Source organism: Pinus tabuliformis, chromosome J, assembly GCF_031772625.1.
Source record: "Pinus tabuliformis cultivar Carrire ecotype Pingquan chromosome J, CPIR1, whole genome shotgun sequence".
NCBI classification, from domain to species: Eukaryota; Viridiplantae; Streptophyta; class Pinopsida; order Pinales; family Pinaceae; genus Pinus; species Pinus tabuliformis.
The window spans coordinates 189102687-189124042 of NC_142295.1; positions in this window are offsets into that span (position 1 = coordinate 189102687).

Genomic DNA, 21356 nt, shown 5'->3' on the forward strand with positions numbered 1-21356 from the left:
GCAGAGAAGCTTCCCCTTGCACTGAGAGGCAGTCTGCTTTAAGACCACCTGAAATACAGCGCAAGTTTCGAAAGGGAAACCTGCGCTGATGCCAGGGCGCTCTAATGAAACCCCTGGGGCCCAGAAACCCTGAAAAATGTGCATGAAACTGAAAAAGGAAACCATGAAAGTAAAGGGCTAAGGTTTAGCTCCTACCTGATCCAAACGGCGCCGAAAATCGTCCACAGAATCTCCCGGAATCAGCTGGTGAAAATCAAGGAAGAAGAGGCACCTCCAGAGCTCCAACAAGCAAAATGCAAATGAAATGGTAAATGAGAGGTAAAAACACCTTTTTATGACTTTTTACACAGTTTAAAGTTAAATATTAGGGTTATAATCTCGTTTTCATGCAAATATTGTCCATTTCTAACAAAATTTGTTGCAGCAATTGAAGATGAAGTACTACATTTGAAAAGAGAAAAGCTAGTAAAAGTAAAAAATTAAATTTGACCATGAATCGAGCAGTTTTACCACGGAATTTATGCTCGTTAAAAAATAGAAAAGTGTGAGCAGAGTTTTTTTCGCCAAAGTTCAAGCTCATTAAAAAATGAACCTATCTCGGTAAATAGCCATTGCGATCGCAAATTTATAAGCCTTAAAAACCTTGGTCGTGTTTTCATCCATCACCTCCATTTCATTTGGCCGATCGTTCACCCCCATATGTGTGTTTACCTATTTTGAGGAACAGCTGCGAAGAGTGATTTCACCTAGCCATCCTTATGACACTACCGTGATTGGAAAATTCCAATATTGTACCTGGAATCAGTTGCTATCCCTGTTTGTCACTCGTTCCTCAAAAGACGAGTCTTCTTTGAGCTCTTTTCACTGACTCGTGAAATATGAAAAGTTTGCCGAGTTTTTGGCCTTCTAGCTCGTTAAACGACCGAAAGCTATCCCTCCTCTAGATTTTAATCTTTTTGGACCTGAGGGATTATTGCACAAAAAGATCGAGCGCTTGTCTTGTTCGGCTCGTAAAAATACCGAACAGCCATCCCTTCTGTATTGTTTTATACTTTTTCGGACTTAAGGGATTAGATGACGAAAAAGGAATTATGGAGTTGACTTTCTGTACCTTTTCAGACTCTCTAAAAATGAAAAGGACCGAGTTTTCCTTGTCGTTAGACTCGTTAAAATGATTAAATAGCAACAAACTTGTCTTTAGACGAGAACGAGTTTCCCTATCGCTAGGCTCGTTAAATCATAGCGATAGGCTTGCCCGAAGGGCAGGTTATAGAACAAGCATATGTTATCCTCCTCAAGCTTGACAAAAATAAAGAGGTACTGGTCAGAAATGACTGGGGAAAAATTGGGAGAACATTCAAAGTTTAATGGTAGCAAGTCACTCTTGGACATGACACTTTTCCTCCGTATCACATCGGGTTGGGTTGTTTCATTCACCGGTCTCATCACCATGGTCCTCGCCACACCATCCACATTTGGGGTAATGCTACCGATCCATCGCATCAGTGTCGTTATATGTTCAAGAGGGGTCATTCTGAAAGTGTCAACCGTGTCCCATCCACTGCCATGCATTATCCTTCATCCATTCATGATCGCCACCCTGAATCATATGTCACAGTTTGTTTTCACCTCCACTAAAGTCATTAGCTCCGTTCCGTGTCATTGATGTGGGATTCATTAAGGCCCTCCTTTGACGGATCGCTTCTTGTCGACTTCAGCTCACTATCCAAGAAGTTGATCTAGGAACACCCCCATCAGTACTTTGAAGCTTGCATGCCTCAATGGCAAGTTTCTCACTTCCGGCGACAGGTATACATCAATGACCTTCGACCAGAAGATTTTGCGTGGCGTTCGACGCCAAGTCCTTTATTCACGCCACGTGAATTGTACTGCAGTACCTTGAGGGTCATCGTCATTATTGGTGATTCCTCTCGCGCTTGTTAACGGTTTTCATTATTGACCGGTAATCAAGCGATGTCTCTCCATGTTCGACTTCAGCGCAATTCTCACATGGATCGACTTGTACTTAGAGTGAAGATCGAACGAGTTTGAAGACCCCGGATCTAGTTTCATCCATCCGGGCTGCGATATATATTCAGGAAATATAAAAGCATTTGCCATGTACATCATTGCAGCAGATGATCATCCTACTCAAAGGATGATAATTTCAGCAGAAAATTATCAGTCTATCTTCAGACGATCGTCTGTCATATGTACCAAAATGTATTTATAAAAGCTGAGCATGGGAATGCCCGCCTCAGCTAGATCATGAAAATAGAATGAAAAATAATGTATTGTATTGTATTGTATTACAGGGCACTCTCCTCAGCACTGGAACGAACTTCGGATCCTCTAGATAAAGCATTTCACCCGATAAACGGCCTCATACTTTAGGGGGCAACTGTTATAGACATTTTTGTGCCTCGCAGCATGGAGCATGAAATGTCAATAATTACAGGGATCCTCAGTCCCTAAACATGTTGTTCTTACCCCTAAAAGAACAAGGTCATCAAACAACAGCACTTCCAATCAGTTCTCCACCTGAAAACACTTCAAAACAGGCTTATTTTGGATCATGTCAGCTGCTCAACTGAGCTTCTGCGCTGTAATGCAACTGTCCCACTCTGTACCTGCGCTGGAAGTCAAAAGTAATGAAGGCTACCTGCGCTGGGCGAGATTGGCCAAGTGGCACAGTCATCCTGCAAGGTGTCAACTGCCCAGGAAGCTTCCAAACTGACACTTGGTTCATCAGATTCGCCTTGTGATGAGTAAGAGGTACTTGATCACCATGTGTAAGCAAGGATCTCCAAGTGGACTCAAGAACTGAAGATTAACTGAAGAGGGAGAGGACACTAGTCAGCTCTATGCCAGCCTCAAGCTGACTCATCCTCTCTTCTTCTCTCCTATATATAGAGCTCTTCTATGAGGTCTAAGGAGGCTGGAATTTTGTGTAAAGCAAGGAGGTGCTGTTGGATTACAGTTAGAGCTATTGGGTGATTGTTTTACTAGAGGTGAAGAGGAGAGTTCTTGCTGCTGGGGAGGTGCTGCTGGATTGGAGCCATCATTGGTTGTAACCTTCTCAGAACCCTGTTACTTCTATCAATAAAGTTTTGCATGTTCTCCTATATACTTGTATTGCATTGATGTATTGTATTTACATGTATATTTGATTCACTCTAATCCATGCATCAGTTATGAGTACTTGTATCTTGTAGTTTCCTCTCTCGTTTTGTGCAGGGCTTGTGTGTAGCTGGACCGGCAAAGAGAGCAAGGAGCTGGGAACAAGAGACAAAGAGAGAGGATCAAGATCGACTAAGCGAAGGATACCAGGTTGGTTGATCATTTCTTCCCCCTCTCTGTACTTTCATAAAGGAAAACATCAAAGCTTTACTTTCAGTTGTTGCTAAAGACTGTCACCTTTAGAGTAGGGATAGGGTCATCCGCATCGGATACTTTTCCCCACAACACTCTGGTGGCCACTGAAATTTGTTAAAGGTGGAATTGCACCTCCACAAGTTTCAAACATGTGACCTCATTCAAATCAACCAAAGCTCACACCAATGTTCCATGAAATGGGTATCAAGATTTTATACATAATGTGATGATTCAAAGTTGTTTCAGGGGTGGAAGATATGAAAGAAGGCTTAAGGTATTGTAGCATATGTAAAATAAGGGTGGACTTTCTCTTGAACATATCGGCAACACTTATATGGAGTTTTTCATCATTGACTCAAAGACCCCTCATGAAGGCTTCAATGAGGTGTGATCAGCAAAGAGGCAAGTGGATTCCCAAATGCATAACATTCATGGAGATGAAAATCTAGTTTCATGTTCAAGAGCGACTCACTTCCATAAACAGGTTTCATGTATCATTTCCCCAATTTCCCAACCATTTCTGAAAAGTACCTCTTTATTTTTTACAGGCTTGAGAAGGATAACATATTCTTGATTTATAAGTTCATCCTTTGAATGAATCCTTCTGAGTATTTTTAACAAACCCTGAGAAGGAGTAGTTTGGTCTCATCATGCTTGATGATTCCTACTTTATTTATGTTTTTACAAGCCCAATAAAGGTGTAAATCAACTTCTTTTTCATATTAGTTTTAAAAAGAGGCAAAAAAGAATTCAAGAGGTCCCTTTTCGTAAATTTCCAAAAAGGCATAAAATAATACCCATGAGAACCTTTTAGCCATCTTTGACTAAAGTATTCCTTTTTCGTAAATAGTCAATATAGTCTGGAAAAGGGTTAAACGTGTACTGGGCAGATGTCTTTCCATTTACTTTAACAATTTTGAAAGAGACAAGTGCTAAACAATCTTTTCATATTTTTGGAGTCTGGAAAGAGCTTAAAGAGAACTCCTCCTGGAGGAGCTATTGGTATAAAGGGTATCAACTGGTTTTGGTCATGATGGAACTTCTCAAAAAATGTAGAGGTCAAGAGGCAGGCTAATAAGATCACTCATCACAGTGGTTCCTGGGAAAGGGTAAAACACCAAGTGAAAGTGAATGATCCAAACATATAGTGATAGTGGAATGAGAAAATAAAGGCTCATTTGGAAAAAGAGGTTGATAATAAATAGCAATCACAAGGGATAAAATGTGGAAATCGGTTTCATTTTTACACAAGCTTGAAACAAAGGAAAAATATGCTTGAGAGTGGTTTCATTTTTACATAGACTTGAAAGAAATGAAAAACTATGCTTGAGAATGGTTTCATTTTTACACAATCTTGAAACAAAGAAAAACTATGCTTGAGATAAGTACATTGCCTCCAGCATAAAGATATAGGCATGCCCCCCAAATCTGTTTCCTCTGTCAACTCTTCTCATGGACCTATCTGTAACATAGAAATATGTTCACTAGGAAGGAAGGAAGAGGATCACACGATATGGATAGATTAAATGAAGGTGACACAGAAAAAGAATTATGTTCATGGGTTGTTTCATGTTTATGAAAGCTTGAAACATAGAAGAAACTATGTGTGTGGTAACATGTTTTATTTTTTTTTAACAAGCTTGGCACAGTAAAAGAACTATGATCATGGTACCTGTTTCATTTTTTAATGATCTTGACATAGTAAAAGAACTATGCTCAGTGTACCTTGTTTCATTTTTTTAATGAGATTGAGGAAATATGCTCATAGTTATCTCTATCATGGCTCCCAAGATGCCATGGCTTACAAGAGGTTCTCATCATATGGGAGAAAAAGGCTCTAGAAGGGATACATATCAAGGGATCTAATGTAAATATCAGGCTCTAATGCCCCTAGTAAATGATTCACCATATCACCTACCATATACAAGTCAAAATAATTTGATAAAATAGTGAAACGCTCTTCTTCATCAATATGTACGAGCATAGGACAGATTGCCACATAATTAACATGTGGCAGAGGAGATACCACTTTCATATTTGGAACATTTAGGGAAGTTATATGGTTGGAAGTCAAATCAGGACCAACGAACGAAAGTTTATCAATAGCCAGAATTTTTCCATCATCCAGGAAAGACATCACTTGAAAGAGTGTGGACATGAAAACATTAATAGCATAAACATAGTCACGAAAAATAATTAAATTAACATCAAAGGGGCTTAGGACTACCATAATGTTGACATATATGGTTTTTCCTTCCAAGGTAATAAGTAGTTGAGGAAGGATCCCTAAAGGTTGACTGGTTCTGCTGTTAAAAGCTAATAGTTTCTAGGTAAGAGACACATGCTAAGGAGAACCCAAATCTTTCCAAGAAGTTGAGGATAGAATTCTAACAGAGGCACCCTCATCAATAATAGTGTGATATATCTCCTTATCACAAGACCTTACCACGATCTATAAGGGCATGTAAGAAGGGAGACAAGGCTCTATAATTGATTCCAATCAAAGGAAATGACCTCATTACTTGGAGGGGGTTTGGTGAGAATGGGAGAAATTTCCCCTTATTTGGTACGATCTAAAGAAACTAGAAAAACCTGAGCAGTATGAAGGTCATGCTCTAAGGGGAGAGTGTATCGATAACTTCACTCTCAAAAGGGACAGTATGATCAACAGAGGGTGGAATCGATCTAACCACTTTCTCAACCAATGGTTTTTTTGAAAATGACTCATGGGATTCACATTCAGATGGAGTGGGATTGACTGAAGATGAAAATGGGTCAATCACTTCATCAACTAGTGGAGGATTAAGGGAAAGATTTTGGTATCCAGATGGAAGTTATTATTGAGAAGCAATAAGGCTTTCCAACACTTTGGATGCTTCATCCATATAAGGGAAAAGGTGAATTTGATAACTCCCTTCACATAACATATAGGGAAACTTAACTTATCCCTTTTTCCTAGAAACCTTATTATCCATAGTTGATGGTTTGTCACCAGCATGATATCCAAATGCAGATGACAAGGGCTAATGTGAGCCTGTGGACCACACTTCTAATACTTGTGGAATAACAGGGAAATATCCTAGAAGGTGGTCACCCTTACAAATCTTGAAAAGGAATTTAACTTTACGGGGTTGGTTGGAAGGTTTCTCGACATTAGCTACATTTTTAGAAATGGTTTCTTGGTTTCCCCTTGCTTATTTGGCTTCTTATTCTTCATCTTTTTATTATTATTCTTAGCCTCCTGGTTACTAGTATCAAGACTTTCACCATGGGAGAAAGATACATTGGGAAAAGAAGGAAAAGGATTAACATAAGGATCAACTTCAGGTTGATGTTGTTCATTCAGAGGACTTGGTTGTGAAGCAGTTTTGACATTCGAAACCAAAGAGGTGGAAATCAACCAAATTGGTAAACCTATGGTAAATCTGGGAAGGGACAACGTAGCCATAAAAGGAGCATCAATATTTCCAAAAGAGGGAAGAGGACAGGATTCCCATCAGAGGGGTTTCCTTGAGTGATAAACTCTAGAACAGTTTCCATTAGACTCAACCTAAGGTCTACTAAGGAGTAAAAAGTGAGTAAATTAATTGATTTTGAAAAGTAAAAACATAAATAAAAATAAATAGGGGTAACTAGGCATATAAGGATTACCAAGCCACTGTGAACTGCAAATATATAGTTAAGTACATGAAGGAAATATCCCTAAATGTTTTTTTTAGTGTATCATAGTTAATAAGGTGGCCAAATCGGTTACCTATGGTAGGTTTTCAACCTAATGGGGACTCCAGAAAATATACCTGGAGGTAAGTGGAAGCACAGTCTGTAGTAGTGTTGTCTAATGTGTAACTGTACAATGGGGATGTTCTAATATACTCATTGTAGTGGAGCATTGTCCTATATACCCGAAGGTATGTGGAAGAACGTTCCAATATACTCCAATTTACGTGGAAAACCAACCATCCCCTAGATGTAACACTAACAAGTAATGACTCCTACGTATAGAGATGTTAGAACAAGTCTTCTAGCCTAGACCACTAAATGTGTCTTTAATGTTCCAAATTCTTCTTAGGTTAATTGATAAATTTTAACGTTGGTCTTGATTAAGGTTTTCAGTTTCACAGATCAAAATAAAATCCCCTTAGCTCCTAAAATGAAACTAGCATGAGAAAATTAACTCTTTTCATTCAATGAAGATCTAACTAAGGGATGGAAGAAATTTCAAACAATTATGCATAAAACAAGATCTCCACATTCACAATTCCAATTCAAAACCCTAATGCATAAAGAAATGAAACTTTTCTTTTTCTTTCCTTTTAAATTTTCAAAACAAAGGAAAATAAAAATATGACCATATTATTGAATCAAAAAAAATTCATTCAATTACTATTGTAATGAAAATAACCAAGTCAAATGATTAAAACCCTAATTGACAAGAAAAAAAGAAGCAAACTCTCATCAAAAAGGAAATCATACTCAATTTCAAACAAGTTGTCAACTTTAAAGAGATCTTACATAGATCAGAGACTCGTGAAGACACTGCAAACAAAATATAATTCAAATCAAGGCAAGGAAAATGAAAAAAAAATCACTTACAAGATCATCGTAGGAAGTGTATGGAAACTAGTGCAATTCATCGCACTTACAGAATTAGACAAATGCATTGGGATATTTTGTCTCAAAAAAAAAGTGTGATGGGGCTAATTTTTCTAAAAATACACAAATAAAACCCTACCCAAGCTCAAAATTAGGTTTTCCTATGTCTAGTGATAGTCTAAAAAAGACAAATAGAGACGATTTAAGAGGTCCTAAAAGGATATGCAAAGAAAACCACTAAAGAACATATTTTTCCGTAGCAGAGTCGCCAAGTTGTTTTGTAGATAAATTCCTTCTATGGACAGAAGAAATCTCCCTAGATCTAATGGATTGATATAGAAACAAGCAAGACAAAATTTCAATGCTTTCCTTAAAGATGTTTGAAATATGGGAAGAAAACCTACTTGGAATCCAATGCAAGCTTCCTCCTTCTCCTAGCTTGTTAGCTCCAACTCCAACTCTAATTTCTATAAGTGGAACCTGCAAATCATCCAAAACAATCAAGAGAACCAAAACATACAAATATCATATACAAACAAATATAAACAAGAATCCAAGGATTCATGTTCTACATATGCATAAATAAGACATAAGTATAGGAGAAACAATGCACTTTTGTATTAATAAAAGCAAGAAAATATTACAACCCTTGTAGGCCTTGGCCTTTTAAATCTCTCCTAACAATATTTTCCTTCCTTTGCCACAATAGTAAGCCTTCATTCACACCTCAAACACATGGATGGATTATGGACCTCTATAAACAAATGAGCAGCATAAGGGCATAATTCAAAGTCTCCAAAATCCAAACCAAACTCTATGGGAGGTAGTGAAATTATAGGGTAAATGAGGTGGTTTTGGATTTAGCATTCTAGGGATTATATCCACATTAGAGGGAGGTAAGTTCTAGGACAAGAGATAAGACCTCAATATTAGGAGTCCGAGAGCTGATCCAACAGTAAATGGTTAAAACCACATTTAAAGCTCTATAAAGAGAAACTCCGAAATTAATTTTTATGTTTTACTCATTTCCCACTATCATCGCACTTTTTGGGAAAGGAAACTACACTAGCCAGTGTAGTTTCCATGTGTGCAACCTGCATCAATGTAATTTGTCTTAAGGGTAAGTGCGATGGTCCACAAAATTAGGGTTTTTAACCAATGTAATCCATGATTCTTGTGACTTCTGGAAAGGGAATTATTTTGGCTTTACAAGGGGTAATTGAAAAATGTTAATGGATGATGATAGATTTGGATTCATAGTCATTTTATTGTATGCGATCAAATGAATTGTAACAACCATGTTTTACAAACCTTAATTAATGCAAAGAATTTAGGATCCATATTTTACAAATGCTTGAAAATTACATAAACTCTACATCTACTTATAGCTCTAGTGGCTGGTATTTTTTTGAATTCAACCCACCTCATCTTCCAAACCTTATCCAATGCAAAGAATTTAGGATCCATATCATATAAAAAATTGAATATTTATCAATGCTTCCTCTATATTGGAATTGTTAACACCTCATTACCAAGACTTTAAATAAATATGGTGAGTATTTTTAAGCTGGACTTAATTCCATTAAGGGAATATTTGGTAATTCAACATCTATAACAAGAAACAAATCTTGATCTCCCTAAGCTTGTGAAATCAAACAACAAAACATATCTGGGTCAAGATACCATGACTCGACCTTCGCATAGTGGAAACCCTCGAGAATTATTTTATTACAATCACTAGAATATACGAGCTACGGTTCCTCTGGATTGACAGAATACACCATGTGAAAATTCACAAGAAAAGAAGTTATTGTATATGAGAAGAAACCAAGGGCTTTGAGGATAAAGTGATTAAAATCAAGCCCAAGACCTCCGATGAAAAGAGGTATACTAAGATAGGCACTACAGTATCTGATGTAACCAAAAATGTTGCAAATTGAAAAATTTATGGGAGGAAGCCGATGAATCCACCCTAGAAACCCTTATAAATCCCCTATTGTAATGGAGTTGTAACCCACTTTGATACCATTGATATATATATTTGGGGATAATATCCAGGATCCATCAATGTAGAGAGATGAGGAGAGAAAATATGCAGATCTTCCCTAAAACTCTTCTCCAAAAAAAACATTGAACAAAAAATACATAGTGAATACCTCACAACATATTAAAATAAGATAACTCTTCACTAAATGGAGAAATCATTTATAACTACATCGTGGTAAATAAATATGTCCTTTTTCAAGGTGATGCTCATTATTTTTAGTATTTCTAGTGCCTTCTTGAGTACATCATTCAATACCATGGGTGAATACCACTTTCCATTCATATCATAGGAATTGGGTAATGTTTCTCTATCCAATTCAACAACAAATCTCAAATATATCACAACAAAATATTCATTATGAACTCAACATGTCACTTATGGAAATAGAACCTAGGTGGAGATAATGACACTCCATTCTACAGCTACTTAAACTAAAGTGTAGCGCCTCATCTAGCTTGAATTGAGACAACACTTTCAGTTTTATTTTAACTTATGAGATTGATACTATGAATCACACTATGTTATTTAAGGGATATTGATGATCCAATTACTATTTCATGTGACGTTGATTGTTGTTATGCATTTCTGACTATTATGATAGACTATGTTGATGATCTTAATGTTATAGGTTGATGGCCATGATTTTTATGCTACTTATCATGCATAATTTATGACGACTAATCATTATCATCAGATGTTATTGTTGATTATCTAAATATGGCAGGAGACCATGTTGGCACATAGGCACATGATTAGGAAAATTTTTGGTTCAATTGTTATGTTTAATATTGAATTTGAATTATCAAATATGAATAATTTTATAATGTTAATTACATGTATAGTGGATGTAGTAATAGGGTACATTCATTTCAAACAACTTACATATGGTTAATCGGGTTGTATCAATAAATTTGTATCTTCTTTAGAGGGGTGGATTAATGATCCCTGATTCCACCGACTAGCACTCCATTCGTGGCTTAGGTCGAAAGTGTTGGATACTTTCACCTTGAATTTGCACATTGTTATGAGTGTTGGAATATATATTTGGTCACTCAAAAGGTTTAACTAAAGAGTGCACATTAAGTTATAGACCTTAATCCTCTATCACCGTTAGTCTCTAAAAAAGGGAAAGCATGGAGTTAATAGTCGTTCCCATCATCATACCAATGTTCCCCTCGGTTAATTATATATAGTTGATGGGAAGGTGTGGTGGCACACTTAAAATTACTAGAGATAATTGCTAAAGGGCACAAACAACTTGCACCCTTGGTATCGAGAAACGAAAAGCTAATTGGAATTCAAGTTAACTAACTGAAAAATTAATTTAAGGTGGAAAAGGGGGTTCTAGAAATAAAATTGTGTTTAAGATTGTAGAGAACCTAGGAAAATGGGACTATGGTTGTATACTATATCAACTTTTACAAAACAAAAATAAAGTAAAGTAACTTAATTAAATATTCTAACTATCATAAAACTTGTAGGGAGGATATTATATCTAAATAAAATGGTAATAATACTTTTGATTAAATGCTAACACTCAAAGGGAAGTGTGCATAAATCATATGTGTGTGTGTGTGTGTGTAAACACTACTTTACACACACACACACACACACACACACTACTTTACTCTCTCTCTCTCTCTCTCTCTCTCTCTCTCTCTCTCTCTCTCTCTCTCTCTCTCTCTCTCTCTCTCAGCTATATTTTCTTATGTTGCTTTAATTTCCATTCTAGTGACGAAGGACCCTTAATATATGCTTATATAAATTCATATATCAAATTAGTTTGTTATATCACACTAGTCACCATAATATGTATTCAAAACCATCATGATGGTACCATGATAAGTAAATACATGAAAATCATATGGAAACAATTCTTAATTTGGAATTATCAACATCGATAGAATACAATGTAAACTGCTAATAGGTATTCATATTGTTGGAAAATTTCTATGATTAATTACAATACCTACATCTCTTTTATCTTTCACCTTTTGTAGATCTAAACTATTTAATCTCTACAAAATGTTGAATTGTGGTATATCATCCTTCCAACTTTAAATTATTATGTGCAGGGACAATCAATCTTTTTTGGTGGTAATTGTAGTTGTAAACCTAGGAAATTCATTCCATACTAGATAATATCTTTTAAAACTCCTTGATTGTGATTATAACAAAAATATGGGCAACATAACTTCATATTTGTTATTGATAATCGGTTGAAATCCAAACTCTAAAGGAATAATTGTCCCTTCATTCTACTGTGTATTATGTATGAATTATTGGTTTTGAATATCCTCAACTTTGAGCAGATCTATGGTATGTGAGCTCTATTGAGGTTACATCTATTATGTTTTAATACATTGTGCATGAAGAGATAGGATACCTTTCAGTTAAAGTATCAATTTGTCTAACCTTATTAGCTCTTCAATGAATTAATTGGTAGCTAAAATCTACATGTCCCTCTTGAATTTTTCATCTCAAAATGTATAGCGATACACAGTCCTTATACTAGTTGCTCATAAAAAAATTAACCCGAGTTGAGAGATGTATCATATTTTCTTTACAAATTTCATTGTATGATACAATTCAACATTCTAGAAATTATTCTGATTTTATAGCTAACCACAAATATTCGTTAACATTATGAGATAGGTAATTTTGAACTTGAACAATGTCCATTATCTATTCATAGGGTAATGATTATTGTGTAGATGTATGAAATCAAATCATATCAAATAATTTTAATTAAATCCTATTCGTTCATTAAATAGTGGCATGCCAATTTTAAATTTATTAGGTTTTATTACTTTTCAATTAGAAGGTGAGGTTATCTTGAACTTAGCTCTTTCTCCTAAAATCATTAGGAAAATATTTTCAGGTAATGCCACATCTAATGTTTGTACTCCACACTATTGTATACACGAAATATATAAAGTAGTGCAACCCTACACCTATTGAATTACATAAAATTCAGTAAGTGGAAGTCAATGTCACAACTAACTTGATCTGAGTGAGATACACCTCCTAGCAATATTTTTTTGTCACTTACATTCAAGTTAATTGACTAATTAATCATATCATTGGCCAAATTACCTAATTAATGATCAGTTAAGGTTAATTGACACCAATGATGTTAATATCATATCTAGTTATGAACAATGATTATTATTAACCTTGAAGATAATAGCTCATATACTAGAAGTAGAGTCAACATTACAAGACCTTATAAAGTATCATGTTTTCTTTATATCCTATACATTAATATTGCAACCAAATTTTAATAACTAACTTGCATTAGTGTATCATATGTGAATTCATCTAGAACTTATTCTTGGAGAAGATACATATAGTTGCTTGTGATAAAATATAATTGTAAGCACAAAATTTTGTTGACTAGTCTAACACAATGATTACATTGTTGTGTTATTACATTGTTTAGTAACTTTGACCAATGAAATGATAATGAAATATAACTAAATACAATTCACATATTAATTGTATTAAGTAGATATCGGGAATGTGTACATTAGCTCATGCCAAAAAATTGATACTAATTGGTGTTGTTGAGAGTCCTTTAAAAACTATATATATGTATGGTGCTTTGTACATCTTTATATTCGAAATATTTTAATTATTTCATATTAGAAAAAATTAGTTATGTTACTTTTGGAAGCATAAGTTCTCTAGAATGTATGTGTTACATCTATCCTACATGATTAAATCATTGTAAAGTTTGGTAAGAACTAACTTAAAAAAATGATTGTCACCGGAGATGTTACATAATTTAGTCATATTTATACACTAGTTGAACTATAATTAAGAGATAATTGGGTTTTGTTTTAGTTACACTATGCATAAAAAAAATGTAAATGATTCATAATTTAAAAATTGAGTTAAGTCAAAATATTTCAATTGTTATGTATATAAATAACTATAGCTATTCCTTCATAAGAGTGTAAAATAATCAATGATTAATAATTAAATATAAATATTGTTGAATATGAAATTGATTCAACTCTCTAAGATTTAACATACAATTATAATAATTCAACATGTGTTAAACTATAACTTTGATATCACCAAAATCATCATATCTAACTTAAAATAAAAAATAAGTTTAAATAATTATATAATCATACTTAAATTTAATATTAACCAAAAATAAATTTTATATTTAAAACAAAATAAAAAATCTTAACTAACTATATATTATCTAAATTAATAACTATATATTATCTAAATTAATGATTAATATAAAAATGATATATATATATATATATATATATATAACTAACTTAATACATGCTAAATTTTAATTACTCTATATTATATATCATTTATATGTAAACTTTAAAATTGTGAGTACTCTCATATATATAGTCATCTAGGAAATTTTATTTTGACTCTTAATCTTATTTGTAGATTCTGATTATATGTTATTAATTCATTTAAAAGACTAATGGATTAAAGTGATTGATCATAAAAGACTTTAGTGGATTAAAGTGATTGATCATAAAGTTTTCTGGAGGACTCTCCTAATTAATGGGGGAATTCTCGCGGATTAAAGTGATTGATCATAAAGTTCTCTAAAGGACTCTCCTCATTAATGGGGGAACTCTCTAATTTTTCAACGGAACAAAGAATCAACAAACCTTTTTCAATATCTATCACTTTTTCAATAATAACCCTTAAACCCATGTGACGTCCATTATCTGATGACTGATCTTCCTCAAACGATTTAAGTGAATATTCCATTGAACGCACTCAAACCCCTCATTTTAGTATCGTCTTTTATATATATATACACTGTTCATGTGTTTTGACAACTACGATGCTTGGTTTGATGGACAGTAAGTATATATATATATATATACTGTTCATGTGTTTTGACAACTACTTTTATTTATTTATTTATCATCTTTTATTTTTCATTCATTGCATCTTCGTATTTGAGTTCACATGGTGAGGTGACCCATTGAGAAAAGCAATTGCAGAATGAAAGATTCTCTCCATGTTTTGGGTCACAAATTAATATCATGAGCGCAGTACTAATTCCAAGTGACTTTTTCCAGGTGGTGACCAGATTCGTTTGTGGAAATTATAGTAGTTAAATCAACTTTAAATGTGGAGCCCTCTATCTAATTCAAGATTCGTTTGTATGTGTGGAGCACTCTATCTAATTTTATTTCCCTGCGGTCCAAATGATCTAGTACAATGTCCACATTTGAAGTTACTTATCAATATGCAGCTTATTCGCTATAGTTGAAAGTCGAAAGTGGGAGCCATGACCAAAAAGTACATAGAGAGCAACTTCAATTAGTACATGCAATAAAATCAAGCATGATGAGTATGTCTTTATTAAACAAAATATAAATTTTATAAGTGTTTAAAATATTTCAAATTATAATTATAATTTTATATATATAAATGAAAATTTTATTAATAAAAATATATATTTATTGATTATAAATATTAAAATTTCATAATATAGAATGAAAAAAAAAAAATACTATAACTAAATTTGCATTAGTTTAATATTAGATGGTGTTTTTTTAATATGCTCACTACATACGAAATAGGAATGGTTAAGTTTGATTTTTTTCCTTTTTATTATAGATAATTATTTTAATGACTAATTAGGAAGTACATTTATTATTAATAATAGTTTGAAACCCTAAGAGAGTGCCCCACCTATTCTAAATAGGCATGTCCACATTCTATATTAATTGATCTTGGTTTAGATATAAAAAAGTGTATGATTTTTCCTTAATTTACGAAGGGTGTTATATAATGGGAAAGTATCGCCACATCATATATCATTGAACCTACTTAAACTACCAAGAATAATATGGTGAGTCATGTGGATATGTTCAAAAGTATCGAAATCCATAATTAGGATGGAGTTGTAGTAAAAAATTGGATACCAAATATTAATTCATGATCATTATAATTGTTGAAGATTCCAAGGGCCTAATACACCATAAGAGTGAAAACTATGTGCAATGGACATCTATAGGGATTAGTGAGAGCAATGCCACAAAAGATAATAAGGGAGTTGAGGTACTGCCTCCTTAACAAGATTAATAGTTGTAACACAGCATAGTCCTTATCTCTACTGCAAATTAATTGATTAAGGCTATGATTCTTTGTACAGGGGCCACATTTTGTCATTTTTCGACTTATCGTTATTTACATGTCTACATCTCCATGTCCCGCGCAATGAAAGCCACATTTCCATAGCTTTTCTCCATGCCTTTGTACTCCACATAATGAAATTTGTCTTCTCGTAGCTTTGTCTGCACTTTCGTACTCTGCAGAATTTCCTCTACATCTCTACATTCTGTGCAGTTTGTTATTAAGGCTATGCCTGTTTATGTGGGGCCTTCATTTTGTCATTATTCAAGAATGTTTGCATTTCCACAATTTCTTGTTATTTTCGTGTCTACATAATCATTATTTATGCGTTTGCACCTTTGTATCCCACAAAATGAAAACCACCTTTGCATATCTTTTCTTTGCACCTTTGTACTCCACATAATGAAAGCCATCTTCACATAGCTTCATCCACACTTATGCATTCTGCATAATTTTCTTCATATTTTTGCATTCCACACAATGTGTTATTAAGGTTATACCTCTTTATATAGGGCCCAAGTTTTGTCATTATTCGAGAATGCCTACATTTCTATAATTTGCCATTATTTATGTGTCTGCATAGTCATTATTTATGTGTTTGCACCTCTGTATCATGCACAATGAAAACTGCCTTCACATATCTTTGCTCTACACCTTTGTACTCCACATAATGAAATCCATCTTCACATAGCTTCATCCGTACTTCCGTACTCCGCAGAATTTCCGTAGTGCACACAATGAAAGATTTATCTACATATATGCATTTCGTACAATGTGTTATTAAGGTTATGCGTCTTTGTGTGGGGCTCGCATTTTGTTGTTATTCGAGAATGCCCCCATTTCCACAATTTGTCATTATTTCCATGTTCGTGCCTCTGTATCCCACACAATGAAAGCCACCTTTGCATAGCTTTCCTTCAAACATCTGCACTCCACACAATGAAAGCTAGCTTCACATAGCTTCTTTAAAGTAAAAGATTAAAACATATAATTCGATAATCCAGTGACAAATCAAAGCCAACGAACACAGTTTTGAATATTTCTTTGTGAATGATATGATGTCCAGTTCTGAAAAATATGTTCAGTGGCACTAAATGTGTTGATGTGGTTGTGTGCATGTACGGAATGAGAAGAATGAAAACATTTTCCACACCTTTGCATTAATTATTTTTAAAAACAATGTTGTTCGACTAAATTTGATAGTTACTTGAACCTATATTGCCTTATATTGCTAACTTTTTAATTAATTTTAACTTTATCATTGCTTGCACTTCCAACAATCAAAGAGGTAGGTGTACAGTAGAAGTATGTGGGAGGGGGGAAGTTTGTAAATGAAACAAACTATCAGTTGTTTAAACGTGCTCATTAAATATTGAGATAGAGCTCAAACTTTTGTAGTTATTTTTACTATAAAGTTTGAAAGGTGTTATATGTTTCAATCATTTAAATTTGTGTGGAGTGCGTAGATGCGGAGGAATATTTCATTTTATTTATTCTGCACCTCCACACTTAGAGCCACCGAACACAGTTAATAGTTGTGAGTTAATATGAAATGTATTAAGAGATGCAGAACAATATGAATTAAAGTTCTTGTTGCTTGCTCTGCAAGCATAGTCATTGTCTAATTAAGGCTATACCTCTTTATGCAAGACCCACATTTTTTGGTTATTTGAGAATTCTTTCATTTTTGCAATCTATCATTATTTCCATGTCTACATTTTTGTATCCTGCACAATGAAAGCTACCTTCGCATATATTTCCTCCGCATCTCAATAATAGCTTCATCTGCACTTTGTGTTGCCATTATGGATTTCATGGTTGTAGGTGGTTTTTGTTGGCATTGATTTCAACCTTATGATGGTCTAGGATATGCATTGATGTCAACCTAGTTCAAAGAGAATAGTCTTTTTAACATTGATGACAACCTTGAGGTGGCCTAGTTGATTAGTTGATGTCCTAGTCTATTTGGATTATTTGCAGAAGTGCTACAAAGTTGTGCATAGGTGTTGAAGGTTGTGCAGATGTCTAAGGAAGAGTAGAGGGTTTTTTGGCACTAGTGTCAACCCTTGATTTGTTGGCATCTAGGTCAACTTGATGATGACACTTGTCCAATGAATGAACCTACTTGTAGAAGTGTCACAAATCTTGGCAGAGGTCTGGAAGTATGCACAGGTATTTGATAAGGTGGAGCTCCATTTTGATCTCTTGATGCTTGAAAAGAATAACGTTGAAGACTTGATATTTTCATAAGGATATTAAACATGTTTGGAGGTCTTGTCATGTTTTGGTATGGATTGTAGAGGTCGTACAAACTCAGGAAGTGTTGGAGAAGTTAATGAGTAGTGTGGAAAGTTTCTAGACTAATCCAAGTTGTTTTTATCTATTCTCTGCCATAAACGCTAGGAGATAGTGTCCAACAAAGAGGTTGTAGGATCTTAGTCATTGGGAGTTAGTTATAATATCTGTGGTTATGGCCTAAACTTGTTTTTCTCTGCATTCCTCACGTATCATTAAAATAATTTCGACATGGTAATTCCCAGAAGCTTCAAAACTAATTAGGTAAGCTCGAAATCGATTGAATAAGTCTTTCATTGGGTGTGAATGCCTTTAATGTACAATTATTAATGGTTATGGGTGGATTTCATCAAATTTTAGTACCAATGAACTCAGTCTAAAAGAGGAAATCACCCATCTCATTATATATATCTCATTTTGGATCTGAGATGGGGTTAGTTTTTAGTGTGATTAAGAGATAAGAGGTCTGCAGAGAGGTAGAATGCTTCAGACACATTGATCAGTAGAGGTACTTTGTATATGAGTGAAAATGGAAGGAGAGTGAGTAGATAAAAGGCCTATAGTGGATTACTAAAGTAGATCTACCATTATGTAGTTCAGATCGATGGCAGAGGAAGAATTTGCACAGAGAGGCTACTATGTCTACATGATAATTATTTGTGTGTGTGGGGAATTGATGTGAATGGAAATGAGCCATAATATTTTATATGCAGTTGTGTGTTTTTGTTGTGTCAAAGATCTATGATGCCATGCATGCTTATATGGTTGTAGTTTATTGAGGGTTTGATGTTATATTTTTATGGTTGAGTGTGAGTTGTGTCTATGCTACTGGATGGTTATGTTGTTGGAGATTTGATTTATGTATTATAGTGAATTATTTGCTAGAGTAAAGAGAGTATTGGTTATGATGTTTTCTAATTATGATTGTTTTTGAGAGTGTATTGTTGTTGGGGTTTGATAGAAAAGCTTAATATTGTTGAGCATAGTGTCTTGGGGATCTAGTATGAAATATTATGAAACGAGTTCCACATAGAGTTTTTGTAGGAGTGGCCTCTAGCAAGTGGTGGCTTTCTAAGTTGGATCAGTGATTACATGTTATTGGTGGTTAGAAATAGTGTATTGGAAGTGCTCGCTTACACCTAGTGGTAGCTAGATAATAATTGGTGGTGGCCAACTAACTATATTTTAGGATCGAGTCTCCTAGCTACTAGTGGTTGGTTAACTGTGTTTGACGTTGAGTCTCCTAGATGGTGATGACCAACAATATATGTACAAGATATAATTTGCTTGACACATAATAAAAGATTCAGAGCAACGCAATAGCAGCAAGGGTGGTTTTCTCTCAAAAGGGTTTCTACTAGATATCTTTGTCTCTCCTTGTGATGATGACTTGTGAGTGTGTGCTTTGATGGTTTTCTATGTGCATATGCTACTTATATGTTTATAAGCACATGTTATATCTACATATGGTACATGTTTAGATCATCTCACATGTTAATTTTCTAATGAATGGTTGATTCAAGATTTGAAAGAAAAGAGTAAAATTTGATAATAACGCAATATTGATTCACCTCCCCCCCCCCCCCCCCCCCCCGAACTCAATATTTCCAGTTTTCCAACACTTTGGTAAGCTTATATTAGATTTATCTTAATAAACTTAAAATAATAAATATTCATATATTAATTCAACTCATATATGAAGTATGTGTTTCCATGTATAGTCCCAGAAAATTAATATATCAATTTCATCTTGAGGATTTAACATTGTGCAGAATGTAGAGGGGAAGCAAACATTTTCATTGTATGAAATACAGAGCTTAGGAGGAATATTTTATTGTGCACAGTGTGAATTGTAGAGGAAGCACAATGAAATTAACTCAATTAAAAGTAAAATATTAAAACATATAATTCGATAATCCAGTGACGGATCAAAGTGAATGAACATAGTTTTTAAAATTTCTTTGTGAATGATCCAATGTCCAATTTTCAAAACTATGTTTGGTGGAATTGATTGCAAAGGTGTGGTTGTGCTTAGGTATAGAAGGAGCACAATATATCTTCTTTTTCACCTCTACATTAATTATTTTCAAAAACAATATTGTTTGGCTCAATTTGATAGTTATGTAAACTTGTATTACCTTATATTACTAATTTTTAATTAATTTTAACTTTACAATCAGTTGTATTTCCACTAAATAATTAAAGAGGCAGGTGTATGGAAGAAATATGTAGGAGGGAAAAAGTTCTTGTTCCTTGTTCAGGAAAAGGGAAACCTTGAACACTCGACAATGTTGGAAGCATTTGTAAATGAAACTAAGTATTAGTTGTTCTAAATAAACTTATTAAATACTAATATACATTGGTTTATGTCTGATATGCAGAGTAATTTATTAAAATTTTAAAATATACATTGTGTCGAGTGTGGAGGACAAAATCTTGACTCAATGCAGTAAATGTGAGAAGAAATGTTTTGCGGGGAATGTGGCAAAAACTTTGTGCGGGGAGTGTAGTAGAAAGCATGTGCAAATAATGTGTGCCTCCCCCTTCGTTCGGCTTACCAGCTCTCTAGAAAATGATAATCAAATTAAAAATGAAGAAAAAAATCCTTAAATTTAACAAAAAAATATGCCAATAGAAAGAGAGTTCACAGTGCATTCTCTAAATTGCGTTAAAGATGAGATTTTCACATTTTTTATCCCAACTTTTCATATAGGCTCAACATTTTCATTGTACATAATCCATGGTTTTTTGAGAATTGAAAGGAATGTTAAAATGTGTGAACAAATGCATGAATATTTTATTTTTCTATCTTAAATCAATTTAAATAATGGAAGCAAGATAAACTCTAAGAAATATTAGTTTTTGTCGTTATTTGAGAACGTTGTGTTTCCACAGTGCCCACAATGAA